Source organism: Saccopteryx bilineata, chromosome 4 (genome assembly GCF_036850765.1).
Source record: "Saccopteryx bilineata isolate mSacBil1 chromosome 4, mSacBil1_pri_phased_curated, whole genome shotgun sequence".
Classification (NCBI taxonomy): Eukaryota; Metazoa; Chordata; class Mammalia; order Chiroptera; family Emballonuridae; genus Saccopteryx; species Saccopteryx bilineata.
Window position 1 is genome coordinate 49,595,284 of NC_089493.1, and position 18,767 is coordinate 49,614,050.

Sequence of the window (18,767 nt, forward strand, 5' to 3'; positions counted from 1 at the left end):
TTGATTTTTAGAGGGAGGAGAGAGAGAGGGGGGCAGTGGGTGGGGGGAGTGGGAAGCACCAACTCTAGTTGCTTTTTGCATGTACCTTAACAGGCAAGTCAGGGGCCTTGAACTAGTGACCTGAGCACTCCAGGTCGAGGATTTATCCACTGCAGCACCACAGGTTAGGCAAAAGTAGATAAAATTTTGATTCATTCACACCAGACGGCTATTGATTGTTGTGTTAGCTGTTGTCTTTTTTTTTAATTTGACAGTTTAAGGGAAAAGAGGTCAGTGCCCCTGACTAAAAAGTCAGGTATTGCATGTTTTAGAAATTCTTGTAGTCCAGTAGTTGAAAATCGCTGGACTAAGAGATGGAAGAAGCAAGGTACTTAAATGAAAAATACTTATAATCGTCTCTTTGTTTAGTGCCCTGAAATTTCTTTTTTATTTTATTACACCCCAGGGCAACACAAAATAGTGAGATTCATAGGAAATAAGAGATCTGCCTTTCTCCAGTGAAGTGGGAGAAGGGCAGTTGTGAAGGAGAGGTGGGAAAGGAGCTCCTGCATTACTGCATGAGTGCAGGCACCTTGTCAGGCAGGTCTTCAAGCCAGGAGGACACATGCTGAAGGCAGATAGAAGAGGGTGAAGGGGGATACATGGTGACAGGAGACTTGACTTGGGGTGGTGAACACACAATGCAGTGTACAGATGATGTGTTGTGGAACTGTGCACCTGAAACCTGTAGAATTTTGTTAACCAAAGTCACCCCAGTGAATTCAATAAAAAAAAGTACACATACATGGTACTTTGATAGCATGCTGAAGGTTGGGGTATTTGGCTCAAGTAGTCTTAAACTTTGACTGAATAAAACATATTTAGTAATAGTGATCTTTTCACAGTCCTCAGGAAAAAAAAGCCAATATTAACTTTATTTTCAATTTTATTTTTTTCTCATAAACTTTTCTTAAGTCTGTGGTCCCTGTTGCAGCTTACTTGCTAGTGAGTAGTGGAACATTGTAAAATACATGAACAAGAGATACAGAAGTTTTACAGGGAAAATAGCTTATGGTACTTTTTTGTTTTCTCTTACAAACATGGGCCTTTAGTTTAAAATTATATAATTACTTATACTAACATTACTGCTTACTGTGATGAAATGTAAGTATCTTAATATTTCATGTTCTGCTAAGAGAACTGTGACTTACAAATGCTCTGCCACTGGAATAAGTATGCTAACCATTAATCTAGCCTGTACTTGAATTTACAGGCTAATGGCTTTCCTGTATGGAAAAGTACTTACAGATCACATGCCATTTCATTCCAATCAAGGAAATTTTATTTATTTATTTATTTATTTATTTATTTATTTATTTATTTATTTTTTACAGGGACAGAGAGAGTCAGAAAGAGGGATAGATTGGGACAGACAGACGGAATGGAGAGAGATGAGAAGCATCAATCATCAGTTTTTCGTTGTGACACCTTAGTTGTTCATTGATTGCTTTCTCATATGTGCCTTGACTGGGAGCCTTCAGCAGATGGAGTAACCCCTTGCTCGAGCCAGCGACCTTGGGTCCAAGCTGGCGAGCTTTTTGCTCAAGCCATATGAGCCCACATTCAAGCTGGCAACCTTGGGGTCTCGAACCTGAGTCCTTCTGTGTCCCGGTCTGACGCTCTATCCACTGTGCCACCACCTGGTCAGGCCAAGGAAATTTTTAATGACAAAAATTTTAGCTTCAGCTTATAGTCTTTTCTAGATGTTTTGATTATTTTATGGTTAGCCCTCACTTAATATTAAGCTACGCAGAATGAGATTCCTTGCCTGTATCTTTTTCTTTCCTTTTTTAAAAAAGATTTTATTTATCTTTTTTTATTATTCATTTTAGAGAGGGGAAGGGAGAGAGAGAGAGAGAGAGAGCAGGGGTTAGGGGGTGGGGGTGGGGGGAGCATTAACTCCCATATGTGCCTTGACCAAGCAAGCCCAGGGTTTCAAACTAGCGACCTCAGTGTTCCAGGTCGATGCTTTATTCCCTGCGCCACTACAGGTCAGGCATTGCCTATGTCTTATCTAATTTTAAATAAACCTACATTGAAAAACTGTCAAGAAAGCACCTAATTAAGAGCACTGAATCTAAGTGAGAAGTGAATATTTATAAACAGTGAGAATGGAGAACATAGAGTGGGAATCTCTTTCTTTATAATATTTTATGAGATAACTGAGTCTCCAGGTATATATCTAAGTGAAATAAAAACAAATATTATGGAGTGCTGAACTTTTCCAGGTTTCCAGTTTTCAGCCAGGTTAAGAAATCTATATGCTACTGTGGATTTATTTATTTAGCAAGTATTTACTGAGTGCTTTCTTATGCACAGTATAGTAGATACTAGGTTACTTGTGTGTAAAGGGGTGGGAAAATAGGCAGAAACCAAAAATATATGAAATGGTTCTTAGGCAGTTTATAGTGTACAACTATGGTATCAATTCTTGAGATATATATGTTGATCAGGAAGACTGCTACCTTAGATTATATTTTTATATTATTTTAACTTCTTTGGGAGTATAATTGACATACAATAACATGCACATATTTAAAGTGTAGAGTTTAAGTGTTTATGTATGTATACATCAGTGGAAGCATCACAATAAGAGTAGTGAAAATATCCTTCAGCGCCACAAATTTTCTCATGATTCTCTGTGATTGTGCCTCCCATTCCTCCCCACTCTCCTGTCCCAGCAATCACTGATTTGCTTTCTATCATTATCAATTGTACTTTCTAGAGTTTTCTATTAATGAAATAATCTAGTATATAATCTATTTTGTCTGACATCTTTCACTCAACATAATTATTTTTAGATTCATCCTTGTTGTATATATCAACAGTTCGTCCTTTTTATTGCTCATTGGTATTTTATTGTGTATATACACCACTGTTTGCTTATTCATTCACCTGTTGATGTGCGTTTGGTTTTCAGATCTTGACTATTACAAATAAAGCTGCTATAAATGTTTGTGTACAAGTCTTTGGATGGTCATATATTTCCTTTTTTTTTTTTTTTTTTTTTTTTGATAATTACCAAAAGATTGGCTGACACAGGTAGTAGATGTATGGGTTTTTTTGTTTTGTTTTTTGGGGATGTTTTTTAGAGAGAGACAGGCAGGAAGGGAGAAAGATGAGAAGCATCAACTCGGTTGTATCACTTTAGTTGTTCATTGATTGCTTCTCATACGTGCCTTGATAGGAGTGGGGGGGTGGGGGTAGGGGTGTGTGCTCCAGCTGAGCCAATGACCTTGAGCTTCAAGCCACCAACCTTTGGGCTCAAGCCAGCAACTGACTCTGGGATCATGTGGATGATTTTATGTTCAAGCCAGTGACCTGTGCTCAAGCTGGATGAACCCACGCTCAAACTGGCAAACTTGGGTTTTCCTAAGGTGACCAATCATCCTCCTTTAGGGAGGACAGTCCTTCTTTCATAAGTTCTGTCCTTCCTCTAAAAGTGTCCTCCGGCCTGACCTGTGGTGGCGCAGTGGATAAAGCGTTCACCTGGAAATGCTGAGGTCACCGGATTGAAACCCTGTGCTTGCCTGATCAAGGCACCTATGGGAGTTGATGCTTTCAGCTTCTCCCCCTTCTCTCTCACCTCTCTATCCCTCTCTGTCTCTGTCTCTGTCTCTCTCTCCTCTCTAAAAATGAATAAAATAAAATAAAATAAAATAAAAGTGTCCTCCACATGTCCTTTTTTTTGGTATTGGAAGACTATAATCTGTAAATGTCTGTATTTGATCAGTGTATTTGATCCATTACTACTGATATGACATATTTGTATCTAAATGAGTAATTTTTCTTACAATTATAATTAAAAATTAATAGGCATGTAGGCATAATTACAATATAAAATATTACAAATGTTTTTATGCATTTATCATTATAATGTATTATTGTTGCAACAAATAAAATGTTTCTTTTATTTACGATATTGTTTTCTTCAGTTTATTTTGCCCTCCTTTTTATTGTAAAAAAGTTGGTCACCTTAGTTTTCCAAACCTGAGACCTCAGTGTCCCAGGTTGTTGCTCTGTCTACTGGACCGCCACTGGTGAGGCTAGGTATATGTTTTAACTGTTTTCTCTTCAAACTGTTGTACTGTTTTGTGTTCTCACCAGAAATATGAGAATTCCAGTTTTTCCTGCCAGCGCTTGATATTTAGTTTAATTTTAGCCACTCTGATAGATATGTGCTGATATCTTGTTGTGGTGATTAATAATGTTGAGCATCTTTCATATTCTTATTTGCCATCTATAATACTGTCTCTGGCAAAGTATTCAAGTCTTTTGCCCATTTTTGTTGAGTTGTTTGTTTTCTTACTGTTGATTTTGAGAGTTCTTTGTATGTCTGAGTATAAATCCTTTATCAGATATATGCTGTACAAGGATATTTTTGTCTGTAGTTTATCTTTTTATTTTTTAACATTTTTGAAGAGAAAAAGTTTTAAATTTTTATTAAGTTTATTTGCTTTTGTAGAGATTGTGCCATTAGTGTCATATCTAGGAAATTTTAATTAGCCCAGGATTATATAAATTTTCTGTTTTTCTCATGTAGAAGTTTTATAATTCTAGGTTTTATGTTTTGGTTTGTGGTCATTTTAGTTAATTTTTATATATGATGAGAATTATGTATATGTTACATTTGTGTTTTTCCATATGAATATCTGGTTGTTCTACCACCATTTATTTAAAAGGCTCTCCTTTCCCCTTTGCATCTTTATCAAAATCATTTTTTTGTGTGTGTGTGTGTTACGCTTTTATTTCTGGATTCTGTTCCATTGACCTTTCTGCCTATCTTTACATCAGTATCACAATGATTTGATTATGATAGCTTTATTAAAATTCTTGAAATTTATTTATTTTTTAATTAAAAAAATTTTTTTTCTGAAGTTGGAAACGGGAGGCAGTCAGACAGACTCCCACATGCGCCCAACCGGGATCCACCCAGCATGCCCACCAGGGGGCGATGCTCTGCCCATCTGGGGTGTCACTCTGTTGTAACCAGAGCCATTCTAGCGCCTGAGGCAGAGGCCACAGAGCCATTCTCAGCGTCCGGGCCAAATTTGCTCCAATGGAGCCTTGGCTGCGGGAGGGGAAGAGAGAGACAGAGAGGAAGGAGAGGGGGAGGGGTGGAGAAGCAGATGGGTGGGTCTCCTGTGTGCCCTGGCCAGGAATCAAACCCGAGACTCCTGCACGCCAGGCTGACGCTCTACCACTGAGCCAACTGGCCAGGGCCATAAGAATTTTAAAACCTGTATATCAATTTCTACCAAAAAAAAAAAAACCTTCTGGAACTTTGATTGGGATTGTGTTGAATTTATAGGTCATTTGAGAGGGATTGACATCTTAACAATATTAGGTCTTCTAATACATAAAGTATATCTTTTTATTTATTTAGGTCTTATAAATATTCTATCAGCAATATTTTGTACTGGTTAATGTATATCCTCAGAATGAAAATATTTTTTCCTTTTTTCTTTCTTTGTCTTTTCTCAAGATTGCTCTGGCTAATCTAGGTTCTGTGTATTTCTCTAGAAATTTTAGGATCAGCCTGTCAATTTCTATTTTAAAATTTTTGTTTTTCTTTTTAAATTGAATTTTAACTCTTTCACAACAAACAAAACTTCCAGTATTCTCAACATTTGCATCCTTGCAGACATCTTAGCAATAGAATGAAGAATCTGGCATAAGTAAATGTACTGTGTAGCCAAAGGGATTTATTTCTACTGTTGTGCCAGAAACTCAAATGTTAATTGATTGAACACATACACTGGCAGGAATTTTTATTTGCTCATGAATATCGAGAACTTAAAAATATAAATTAGGAGGCCCTGGCCGGTTGGCTCAGTGGTAGAGCATCTGCCTGGAGTGCAGGAGTCCCGGGTTCGATTCCCGGCCAGGGCACACAGGAGAAGCGCCCATCTGCTTCTCCACCCCTCCCCCTCTCCTTCCTCTCTGTCTCTCTCTTCCCCTCCCGCAGCCGAAGCTCCATTGGAGCAAAGTTGGCCCTGGCGCTGGGGATGGCCATCTGCCTCAGGTGCTAGAATGGCTCTGGTTGCAACAGAGCAATGCCCCAGATGGGCAGAGCATCGCCCCCTGGTGGGCATGCTGGGTGGATCCCGGTCGGGCGCATGAGGGAGTCTGTCTGACTGCCTCCCCATTTCCAACTTCAGAAAGATACAAAGAAGAAAAAGGAAAGAAAAATAAAATAAAATAAATTAGGAAATAAGTCTGAAATTCATCAAATCTAGTGTTTATTGAGGTAAACAATAACTTAAAGTTTAATGCTTTTATATGTGTCTATGCCTGTATTTATAGTATTCTGACTGTTTTGTTTATAGTGTATGTGTAAAGAAGTATCTTCTGGCAATTTTAAAATATAAAGTTACTAAAATACAGGTCTGACTTGTTAATCTACTATTAAAGACTGAAAATTATTTTAATTGCTCGTTTTCTGACTAGTCCTTCAGAAAAACATGATAGGGAGTTTGTTCTAATGTGGTAGTTTTATGTTTATTGTATTTTAAGGTGCTGAGATAGTAAATACTGTTGAAGTGTAAAGTATGATTTTTTTTATTGTCATCTTGATGTTCTGTTAGTATTTATGGGTGGGATTTTAACATTGTATTTTTGTTCTTATGATTTTTCATATTTGCAATTACTTTAAGAGGTTCAATGTAAGAAACTTTGATGCTCAATGTTGAAGATCCTTTGCAGGTTATTTACTAAAATCATAATCTCAAAAAGAATCCATTCCTACTCTTTTATGGATTCTTGCTGTGTTGGCCAAGAGTTTGCTTAAAGGCTTTAATCACTGTAAAAAAAAAAAAATAGAAGACTAGATAAAGAATATGTGGCACATATACACCATGGTATACTATTCAGCCATAAGAAATGATGACATCGGATCACTTACAACAAAATGGTGGGATCTTGATAACATTATACGGAGTGAAATAAGTAAATCAGAAAAAAACAAGAACTGCAGGATTCCATACATTGGTGGGACATAAAAACAAGACTAAGAGACATGGACAAGAGTGTGGTGGTTACAGGGGGCGGGGGGAGGGAAGGAGGGAGAGAGGGAGGGGGAAGGAGAGGGGCACAAAGAAAACTAGATAGAAGGTGACGGAGGAGGACAATTTGACTTTGGGTGATGGGTATACAACAGAATTGAATGACAAGATAACCTGGACATGTTTTCTTTGAATATATGTACCCTGATTTATTGATGTCACCCCATTAAAATAAAAATTTATTTATATAAAAAAAAAGAATCCATTCCAATTAGACATTATCTTAATTCTCATGCACATTTTCACTGTGTATGGCGTTTGCCTTTTATGGAAGGATGATACAAGAAATAACCTTGTGAATTCCACTGCTAAGCTTCAATAATAAACTTTTATGTAGAAAAGGAAGGTCTTTTTTTACTATATTGCTCTAATAGAACTATATAGTACAGTGTAATTAAGTTTCCTTTTGTTGGTGGAAGATGTAAGAGGAAATATTTATTTCTCCTAATTCTATTTTGAATTTATAAGGAAATATAAAGTCTGACGTTTTGGATATTGGTCCTATATGAATTTCTAACTGCCTTACTTAAATCTTCTTATCCAAACTTAAAAAAAAAAAATCTTGCCCTGGCTGGGTAGCTCAGTTGGTTAGAGCATTATCCTGATACACAAAGATTGCCAATTTGATCCCTGGTCAAGGAACATACAGAGAGAGATTGATATTTCTGTCTCTCTCTCTTTCCTCTCTCTCTGAAATCAATAAATAAAAATTAAAAAAATAATCTTTACTTATCTAAGATTCATGTGTACTTTCTCTTTCCCACGTCCTCACTTCATGTTTCTTTATAAATTAGTTTGTATTTTATCAATATTATTTATGCAAATAAAAAGATAACTATTATAGCTTTATCGGGCTTGTTATGAAAAAATGTACCTTCTCCCTGTTCACAAAATTTTCTGCTTCTTACAATCACTTACTGTATTTATCGCAATAATTTGTTTCAGTATTCCATATCACTAAGGAAAAGAAGTGCTTATATGGCTACTTCTTGGTTTTTCTGTTGTGTGCATTATTTGCTGACTTTACCATCATGGAAGGTAAGGATTTAATAATCTTTAATATATATATATTTCTTCTTCCAACCTTATATATATAGTTCCTGCCTTCCACCAACCACATGGTTATATCTTAATTTTGGTTGGCTTGGTATTTGAAATTTACATTACTATGACCGTAGATGCTATTTTATAATTAAACCATTTTTTTTCCGACTATCCTTTTGCTTTTACTGGAGTTAATAATTGTCTTGTTATCTTGTTTGTATAGTTTTCTATGTACTTATTAATTCAACCTCAAATTCTCTACCAGTTGTTTAAGTATCCTCTCAAGATTTTTAGAACTGGCCTAACCAGGCAGTGGTGTCCTGGATAGAGCTTTGGCCTAGGATACTGAGAACCCAGGTTTGAGACCCTTAGGTCACCAGCTTGAGCGCAGGATCACCTTGAGTGTGGGATTATAGACATGGCCCTGTGGTCCCTGGCTTCAGACTCAGGGTCACTGGCTTGAGCAAGTGGTCACTTGCTCTGCTGGCACCCCCCTCCCAGTCAAGGCACATCTAAGAAAACAATCGGTGAACAACTAAGGTGCTGCAACTATGAGTTGATGCTTCTTCTCTCTCCCTTATGGTCTGTCTGTTCTGTCTGTCCCTCTCGCAGTTAAAAAAAATTATGTGTATATACAGTTTGTCCATAAAGTCATGGTGCACTTTTGACTGGTCACAGGAAAGAAACAAAACACGATAGAAATGTGAAATCTGCACCAAATAAAAGGAAAACTCTCCCAGTTTCATACCTATTCAGTGCAGTTCGATGTGGGCTCACGCACAGATTTTTTAGGGCTCCTTTGGTAGCTATCCCGTACAGCCTCTACAGACTCGCCACTGACTGATGGCCTACCAAAACGGGGTTTCTCCACCAAACTGCCGGTTTCCTTCAACTGCTTATCCCACTGAGTAATGTTATTCCTATGTGGTGGCACTTCGTTATAAATGCGCTGATATTCACATTGCACTTTGGTCACGGATTCGAATTTAGCGAGCCAGAGAACACACTGAACTTTCCTCTACCATCCACATCTCGACTGGCATGGCCGTGGACTGCTCCACTGCTACACGGTGTTATGTCATCATCTGCGCATGTGCACATGCTGCCACATCATCCTACAGAAACTGGGAGGGTTTTCCTTTTATTTGGTGCAGATTTCACATTTCTATCGTCTTCTGTTGCTTTCCTGTGACTGGTCAAAAGTGCACCATGACTTTACAGACACACTGTGTGTGTGTGTGTGTGTGTGTGTATCATGGAATTAGTTAGCTGGTATTATGTTTAGACTTTTGTTTCTTTGTCACGAGTGAAGATAATGGCCTGTAATTTTTGTCTTTATTTTTTGAGGGTTTTTTTTTTGTTGTTTGTTTGTTTGTTTTTCTTTTTAGATCTGAAGCTGGACACGGGGAGAGACAGTCAGACTCCCGCATGCGCTCGACCGGGATCCACCCGGCACGCCCATCAGGGGCGATGCTCTGCCCCTCTGGGGCGTCGCCCTGCCGCAACCAGAGCCACTCTAGTGCCTGGGGCAGAGGCCAAGGAGCCATCCTCAGCGCCTGGGCCATCTTTGCTCCAATGGAACCTTGGCTGCGGGAGGGGAAGAGAGAGACTGAGAGGAAGGAGGGGGGGTGGAGAAGCAAATGGGCGCCCCCCCTATGTGCCCTGGCCGGGAATCGAACCCGGGTCCCCCGCACGCTAGGCTGACGCTCTACCGATGAGCCAACCAGCCAGGGCCTATTTTTTGAGTTTTTATATCTAGACTACCCTCAAAATAAGTTGGGAAGTTTGTCTTGTTCTTTTTCTGTTTTCTGGGAAAGTTTTTTTTAAGATTGTTGCATTTCTTCCTTAAATGTTTGATGAGATTGTCAGTAAAGCCATTTAGGCCCATATATACTGGGCTGTAAAAACAAGTTTCAACAAATTTCACACACAAGATAATTGAAATAATAGAAAGTATGCTTTCTGACCTAAGTATGATCATTCTAGAAATTATTTTTAAAAAGATAACTTCTAAAAAGTGATGGCACCAGTGTCTGGCCCGCTATTCTGAGGATACCCCAGGCTACCAGAGAGCGATGCAGCTTATCGAGGAGCAGCTATTCCCATTCTCACTCCCCCTGCTCTTCACAAATACACTTTCTCATCGTCTTCTTCTGCCTACTGCAGTAGGCACTGCTTCTGTCACCACCACTATGCAGGTGACCAGCAGTAGCAGAAGACTATGAGATGGAGAAAGAGAGCTATCATCAGAGGAGGCTGAAAGAGAGGGAAAGGATAGTAAAGTTGGGAGCTTCTGAGGTGTGGAGGCTGTCTCCAAATTATTCTGACCTGGATTTTGATGAACACACCCCATTTGAAGATGAAGAAGTAAAAACTCAAGACCAGCTGTTCAGATTCTAGCTCCAAATAAAAAAATTAAAAAGACCAGTCATTCAAGAAACAAGAAAAAAAGAAAAAGTCCAAAATTAAATATAGAAAATATTATGGTAGTAGTGACAGTAATTTAGACTTTGACATTAATTCTAGCTCTGATGATGATGGGGAAAAGAGAGCTAAAAAAGCTAAGAACAGAGAAGAAAAACAAAGTGTGTGGGGGTGGAACAAGGAAAATAATAAAACTGAAAAGGAATCCAGCAACTCCCTCAAGCTATGAGGATCAGAAAGAGAGTTGCCAGAAGATATCTGGATTGAGTATTCAAAGATTGCAGCTATGTTGGATCTTTTTTTTGTTTTGTTTTGTTGTTTTTTTTACAGGGATAGAGTCAGAGAGAGGGATAGATAGGGACAGATAGACAGGAACAGAGAGAGATGGGAAGCATCAATCATCAGTTTTTCGTTGTGACACCTTAGTTCATTGATTGCTTTCTTATATGTGCCTTGACCATGGGACTTCAGCAGACCGAGTAACCCCTTGCTTGAGCCAGCGACCTTTGGGTCCAAGCGGTGAGCATTTTGCTCAAGCCAGATGAGCCCATGCTCAAGCTGGCGACCGTGGGGTCTTGAACCTGGGTCCTTCCACATCCCAGTCCAACGCTCTATCCACTGTGCCACCACCTGGTCAGCTATGTGGATCTTATAGGTGCAGAATCACGTGTAATACACATCTCTTGAGATGAGAAACCTTTGAACTATGCCATACTCTGCTCCCAGGTACAACTATGACTGAGTGTGTAAAAGCTGGAAAGCGTTTCCCACAAGGTGAAATTGGGCTGATAAGTAAAGAAATTGCTTCATTTGAATGTTCAAATTATGTTATGAGTGGTAGCAGGCATCACAGAATGGAGACTGTATGACAACATAAAGAGAACCATATCTACAGTGCAGTTAAGAAGAGAGCGCTTGCATTTTTTAACCAATAAGAGAGATTAAAGGAGAGAATAGCATTTTAGCCAGTTTCTGAGAGTTGGTGTACAAACAGACCAGAGGGAAAGATGACAAATAAGGACTTTTGTTCTACAGTAAGACTTTGAATAGCAACTTTATATAACCAAAGTAGTACTAAAAAGGTTTGATGGTGCTACTGCACTTACTATGTTAGTAAGTCCTTCAAGAAAAAGCTACTTTTTGAGATCTCTTTAGCGATTTATTTTTAACTTAAAATGTTATACATGCACATGGTTTTAAAAATATTCGAACACTATAGGAGAGTCAGTAAAATTTGACTAACCCAAGTCCCTGATCCTTCTGCCCAAAGAAATCTCTTTTTGGAGTCTTCTACAGTGTATCCGTAAAGTCATGGTGCACTTCTGACCGGTCACAGGAAAGCAACAAAAGATGATAGAAATGTGAAATCTGCACCAAATAAAAGGAAAACCCTCCCAGTTTCTGTAGGATGATGTGGCAGCCTGTGTACATGCGCAGATGATGACGTAACACCTTGTATACAGCGGAGCAGCCCACGGCCATGCCAGTCGAGATGTGGACAGTACAGAGGAAAGCTCAGTGTGTTCTGTGGCTCGCTAAATTCGAATCCGTGACCAAAGTGCAACGTGAATATTGGCGCATTTACAACGAAGCGCCACCACATAGGAATAACATTACTCAGTGGGATAAGCAGTTAAAAGAAACTGGCAGTTTGGTGAAGAAACCCCGTTCTGGTAGGCCATCAGTCAGTGACGGGTCTGTAGAGGCTGTACGGGATAGCTACCCAAGGAGCCCTAAAAAATCTGTGCGTGAGCCCACATCGAACTGCACTGAAAAGGTATGAAACCGGGAGAGTTTTCCTTTTATTTGGTGCAGATTTCATATTTCTATCGTCTTTTGTTGCTTTCCTGTGACCGGTCAAAAGTGCACCATGACTTTACAGACACACTGTATTAAAAAAATAAATATAAAAACCCCATGTTTAGAAATTAAGAAATATACTTCTAAATTCTAAAGGTCAAAGAAGAAATGAGTAACTACAAAAATATTACATATCTGCCTGACCAGGCGGTGGCGCAGTGGATAGAGCGTCGGACTGGGATGCGGAAGAGCCAGGTTCGAGACCCCGAGGTCGCCAGCTTGAGCGCGGGCTCATCTGGCTTGAGCAAAAAGCTCACCACCTTGAGCCCAAGGTCGCTGGCTCAAGCAAGGGGTTACCCGGTCTGCTGAAGGCCCGTGGTCAAGGCACATATGAGAAAACAATCAATGAACAACTAAGGTGTCGCAACAAAAAACTGATGATTGATGCTTCTCATCTCTCTCTGTTCCTGTCTGTCTGTCCCTATCTTTGCTCCAATGGAGCCTTGGCTGCGGGAGGGGAAGAGAGAGAGAGGAAGGACGGGGGCGGGGGGGGGGAGGGTGGAGAAGCAAATGGGCGCTTCTCCTATCGAACGCGGGTCCCCCGCACACCAGGCCGATGCTCTACCGCTGAGCCAACCGGCCAGGGCCTACGGGAAACTTTTTAATTACTGAATGAGTCCATGGTGTTTATATCTTTCTAATACCATGGCATAAAAAGTTAAAATAGTGCCTGACCGAGCAGTGGCGCAGTAGATAGAGTGTCAGACTGGCACGCGGAGGACCCAGGTTCGAAACCCTGAGGTCGCCAGTGTAGCGTGGGCTCATCTGGCTAGAGCCCAAGGATGCTGGCTTGAGCAAGGGGTCGCTCACTTTGCTGTAGCTCTGGTCAAGGCACATACGAGAAAGCAATCGGTGAACAACTAAGGTGCCGCAACAAAGAATTGATGCTTATCTCTCTCCCTTATTGTCTGTCTGTCCCTATCTGTCCCTCTCTCTGACTCTCTAAAAAAAAAAAGTTACAATAGTATTTCTTTTAACAAATATTTACATGACACCTACTATATGCTAGGTACTGTGTTTTACCTTATTTTTCCTTATATATCCAGTTCACCTGAATTATTTTTTAGGACAGATTATTAAGTTCTGACTTTAAGAAATTTAACAACATGCCCTGGCCAGGTAGATCAGTTGGTTAGAACGTCGTTCTGATATACCAGTGTTGGGGGTTCAGTCCCCAATCAGAGCACATACAGGCATCAGGCATCAACCAGTGAATGTATAAATGAGTGGAACAACAAATCTATGTTTCTCTCTCTCTGTCCCCCTTCCTCTCTCTCTCTAAAAATTAATAAATTAAAAAGAAAAAGAACGTTAACAGGCTTCCAGCCAAGATGGTGGAGTAGATAAATGGTATACTCACATCCTCCTGCAACCAGATCATAGTTACAGCTACAGAACAACCATCATTCAGAACTACCTGAAATCGTCTACGGCCATACCACCCTGAATGCGCCCAATCTCGTCAGAACTACCCGAAATCTAGTTGAATAGAAGTCCTGTAACTAAGGATATAAATAAGGCAGGTGGAAACTGGTAGGGATGGGTGGAGACATGGAATGGGCTGTTCAGTACCTACCTGTGTTTGTTAAAATTCAGGAGGGACATCTCTGCTGCAGAGATCTCCTGAGGAACAAGGGTTCCCAACCACAGATGAGGCCCTCAACCTAGCCCAAAGTTCCAGTGCTGGTAAGAGAAGTCCCCATAACTTCTGACTGTGAAAACCAGCAGGGATTGTGGCTGAATGAGATGAAGGGCTGTTAGAATTCCAGGCGTTCCTTTTATGACTTACTTGGACTTTTTAAGCTCCAGTGCTGGGGCCATAGCTCGAAAGGCACCAGGGACATACAGAGTGAAACTGAATTGTCCAGCTTTGGCGTGAGAGTTGGAGGGGCAGCTTACTCCCAGACAGAAGTACTGGCAGAGGCCATTGTTCCTTTACTGAGCCCTACCCCCACAGAACCAGCAGATAGGTGCCATATCTGAGTCTCCTTCAACCTGACTAACACTGTTCACCTAGCCCTGGTGATTTCCTGAGATCCCACCCTACTCAACTTTCAGACCCACCCAAGCCATTTCTAGTGGCTTTTCCATACATATGTCCTGTCTTTTTTTAAAAATTGATTTTAGAGAGAAGGTAAGAGAGAAACGATTTGTTTTTCTACTTACGTATTTGTACATTCATTGGTTGACTCTTGTATTTGCCCTGACTGGGGATTGAACCTGCAACTTTGGTGTGTGGGGACAATTCTCTAAACAACTGAGCAACCTAGCCAGGGCACAAATGGCCTGTGTTGGCTTATACTTGGGCTTTCCTAAAATCTCCCAAAGGTTCACAACTCCCAAACAAGTAGCATCTGGCCTCAAATTGCCCCATAACTCTTGCTAAGTTATGAGGTAATTAGTAGCAGCCAGTTCACAGGTTGGCTTCTTCTGGGCATCTCCAGTGCCCAGCACAAGTAGCAGCCACCTGCAGATCATGCCGGGTAGCCCCAGGAAGGGCACAGGCAGTGGCCAATCTTGCCCTGCACCTCCCGGGAGGACTCAGAGCCAACACACCAGGTGGACGGTTTCAGACAACATTAGAGCACTACCCACCCACCTCCATGAGGGACATGCACAAGGGGCCAACTTATTGCTGAACCTGGTCTTGCTCCCTGGGTTTGGTCCTGCATAGCAGCTCCTTGGCTGTAGTTGCAGCCAGTCCTCACAGCCAGTTAGCGTGGGGGTAAATGCCTCCCATTGATGTAACAACAGCAATCAAGTTGGCCCAACTGCAACAGGAGGGTACAGACAGCCCTCCAGCTTGAGTGACCAGGAGGCTACAACTAGGTCCTACAGGACACCTACTACATAAGGCCACTCTACCAAAACTGGGAGACAATAGCAGCTCTACTTGATACATAGAAACAAACATAGGGAGGCAGGCAAAATGAGAAAACAAATATGCCCCAAATTAAAAAACAACAAAACTCCAGGAAAAGAACTAAACAAAGTGGGGACAAGCAATCTTAACTGATGTAGAGATCAAAACAATATTACAAGGATGCTCTATAAACTTAGGGGAAGAGTAGATGAACTTAGAACTTCAACAGAGAAATAGGAAACATAAAAATGGAAATAGAAAACATAAAAAGAACCAATTAGAAATGAAGAATATAATAACAAGTGGAGAATATAATACAGGGAATCAACAGGAGAGTAGATGAATCAGCAGTTTGGAAGATAAAGGAAGCAGAAAACAATCAGAACAGCAAAAAAGAAAAAAATTTTAAAAAATGAGAATAGTTTAAGGACCCTCTGGGACAACTTCAAGCATACCAACATTTGCATCATGAGGGTGCTGGAAAGAGCAAAGAGAGAGCAAGGAACTAAAAACCTATTTTGAAAGACTGACCTGTGGTGGCTCAGTGGCTAAAGTGTTGACCTGTAATGCTGAGGTCCCTGGTTGAAGGCCTCAAGCTTGCCTGGTCAGGGCACATACAAGAAGCAATCAATGAACAACTAAAATGGAGCAACCACGATCTTGCACCATCTCTCTAAAATCAATAAAAATAAAATCTTAAAAAAGAAAAACCAGTGGTTTAAAAAAAAACCCATTTGAAAGAATTTTTCTAACCTGGTGAAGGAAATAGACATATAAATCCAGGAAGCACAGTGTCCCAAACAAGATGAACCCAAAGAGTACCCACATCAAGACACATTATAATTTTATTTATTTGTTTATTTTTTAGTGAGAAGAGGGGAGGCAGAGACAGGTTCCTGCATTTGCCCCAACCAGGATCTACCGGGCAAGCCCACTAGGGGACGATGCTCTGCCCATCTGGGGCCCATGGTCCATTGCAACTGGATCCATTTTTAGCGCCTGAGGTGGAGGCCATGCAGTCATCTTCAGTGCCTGGGGCCAACTCACTCCCATCAAGCTGTGGCTGCAGGAAGGGAGGAGAAGAGAGAAAAAGAGAGAGAAGTGAGAGGGGGAGGGGTAGAGAAGCAGGTGGGCGCTTCTCCTGTGTGCCCTGACAGGTAATCGAACCCGAGACTTTCACACGCCAGGCCCATGCTTTACCACTGAGCCAACCGGCCAAGGCCAAGACACATCATAATTAAAATGCCAAAGATTAGAGACAAAGAAAGAATATTAAAAGCAGCAAGAGAAAAGCAGTACTTACTAAAGAGCTCCCATAAAACTATCAGTTGGTTTCTCAACAGAAACTTTGCAGGCCAGAAGGGATTGTTACAAAATATTCAAAGTGACAAAAAGCAAGGATCTAAAACCAAGATTACTCTACCCAGCAAAGTTATCATTTAGAATCAAAGGGCAGGTAAAGAGCTTCCCAGACAAGAAAAAGCTAAAGGAGTTCATCATTATCAAACCAGTATTACAAGAAATATTAAAAGGTCTTTTTAAGAAGAAGAAAAATATTAAAAATATGAATAATAATTGGCAATGACTATCAACGGTTACTTTAAATATGAATTAAGTCCTTCAATCAGACATAGGATGGCTGAAAGGATAACGAAACAAGACCCTTACATATGCTGTCTACAAGAGACTCACTTCAGATGGAAAGGCACACAGACTTGAAACATAAAGCAATGGGAAAAGATATTTCACGAAAATGGAATCAACAACTGGCGACAAAAGCTGGGATAGCAATATTATACCAGACAACAGACTGTAAAACAAAGGCTATATTAAGAGACAGTGAAGGCCTGACCTGTGGTGGCACAGTGGATAAAGCGTCAACCTGGAAATGCTGAGGTTGCCGGTTCAAAACCCTGGGCTTGCCTGGTCAAGGCATATATGGGAGTTGATGCTTCCAGCTCCTCCTCACCTTCTCCCTCTCTCCCTCTCTGTCTGTCTCTCTCCCTTTCTCTCTCTCCTCTCTAAAATGAATTAAAAAAAAAAAAAAGAGACAGTGAAGGACCCAGCAATTCCACTTCTTGGTATTTATCTGAAGAAACCCAAAACATTAAATTGAAAAAACATATGCATCCATATGTTCATTGCAGTATTATGTACAAGATATGGAATCAACCTAAGTGTCCCTCAATAGAAGAGTAGATAAAAGAGGGGTGCATATATACAATGAAATATGACTCAGCCATTAAAAAAAAAAGATCTTGCCATCTGCAACAATATAGATGGACCCAGAGAGTATTGTGCTGAGTGTAATAAGTCAGACAAAGAAAGACAAATGCCACATAATTTTATTTACATGTGGAATCTGAAGAACAAAATAAACAAACCAGAAATAGACTCATTGATACAGAGAACGTTTTTTTTAGCTATCAGAGGAGAGGGCAGTTGCAGGGTTGGGAGAGAAAGATGAAGGATGTAAGAAGTACAAATTGGTAGTTACAGAATAGTCATGGGGATGTAAAGCACAGCATAGGAAATATAGTCAATAATATTGTAGTTAAATACATATGGTGTCAAATGGGTACCAAATTTATCAAGGTCATCACTTTGTAAGTTATATAAATGTCTAATCACAGGATTTTACACCTGAAATTATAATATTGTATGTCAACTGTAATTGAAAATGAAAATTATTAAAAGGGAAAAAAATTTAACAATGAAAAGGACTCAGCACAGCTATGTGGTGACAGTGAAGAAAGGGTGTATACCATTGTAAAAGAAAGTGGACTAGCATGTACTTTGTAGAGCAGCTCTATACTTTGTGAAATAGGAACTTTGTTGCTGGGATTTCTGATCTAGTATTCAGGGACTTTTAGTAGATATACACTGCTCACAAAAATTGGGGATATTTTAAAATGAATATGAAATGATAAAAAAAGCATTTGATATTTTTATTAAACAAGAACTTCAGAAAACAAGTCAAAGAAAGTTGATTATGCAAATGAGATGCAAAACCAACTTTTATTTCATTGGTGAAAATGCACTATACAAAAAGCTTAAAGTACTGGAGTATCTGCACATTCCCTCATCTTGAAAGTGCATATCCTGCAATTTCCCAGCCCTTGCAATGCCCCTGCAACACCATTTGCCTGAATGTGAATCCTGGAGAGCCATAGGACATCTTGAAGCTGGTCAAACACAGACAACAGTGGCAACAGCACTTGGAACATCCCAAAGTGTGATTAGCAGACTGTGGAATCACTTTCAAGAGACGAGCATAGTACAAAGAAGACAAGGGCAGGGTCGTCCATCTACCACAACAGCACGAAACCACTACTTGACCTTATTGGCAAGAAGGAACAGGTGCAACAATGCAACAGAGCTGCAGGGACAGTTTCTTGCTGCTACTAGACGATGGATATGCACTCAGACCATATGAAAACAGCTCCATTGTGTTAGACTGCATGCCTGGCGGC

General features: G+C 40.2%; 1 protein-coding gene and 1 non-coding gene across 2 annotated transcripts in view; both read left to right on the forward strand.

Moving 5' to 3' along the window:
* SOS2 (SOS Ras/Rho guanine nucleotide exchange factor 2) overlaps positions 1-18,767 on the forward strand; it is a 100,970-nt gene that overhangs the window by 16,040 nt on the left and 66,163 nt on the right. The gene's annotated exons all lie outside the window — the stretch shown is intronic.
* TRNAS-GGA (transfer RNA serine (anticodon GGA)) lies at positions 5,856-5,931 on the forward strand. The gene has a single exon. It is a non-coding gene; the product is annotated as a tRNA-Ser (tRNA).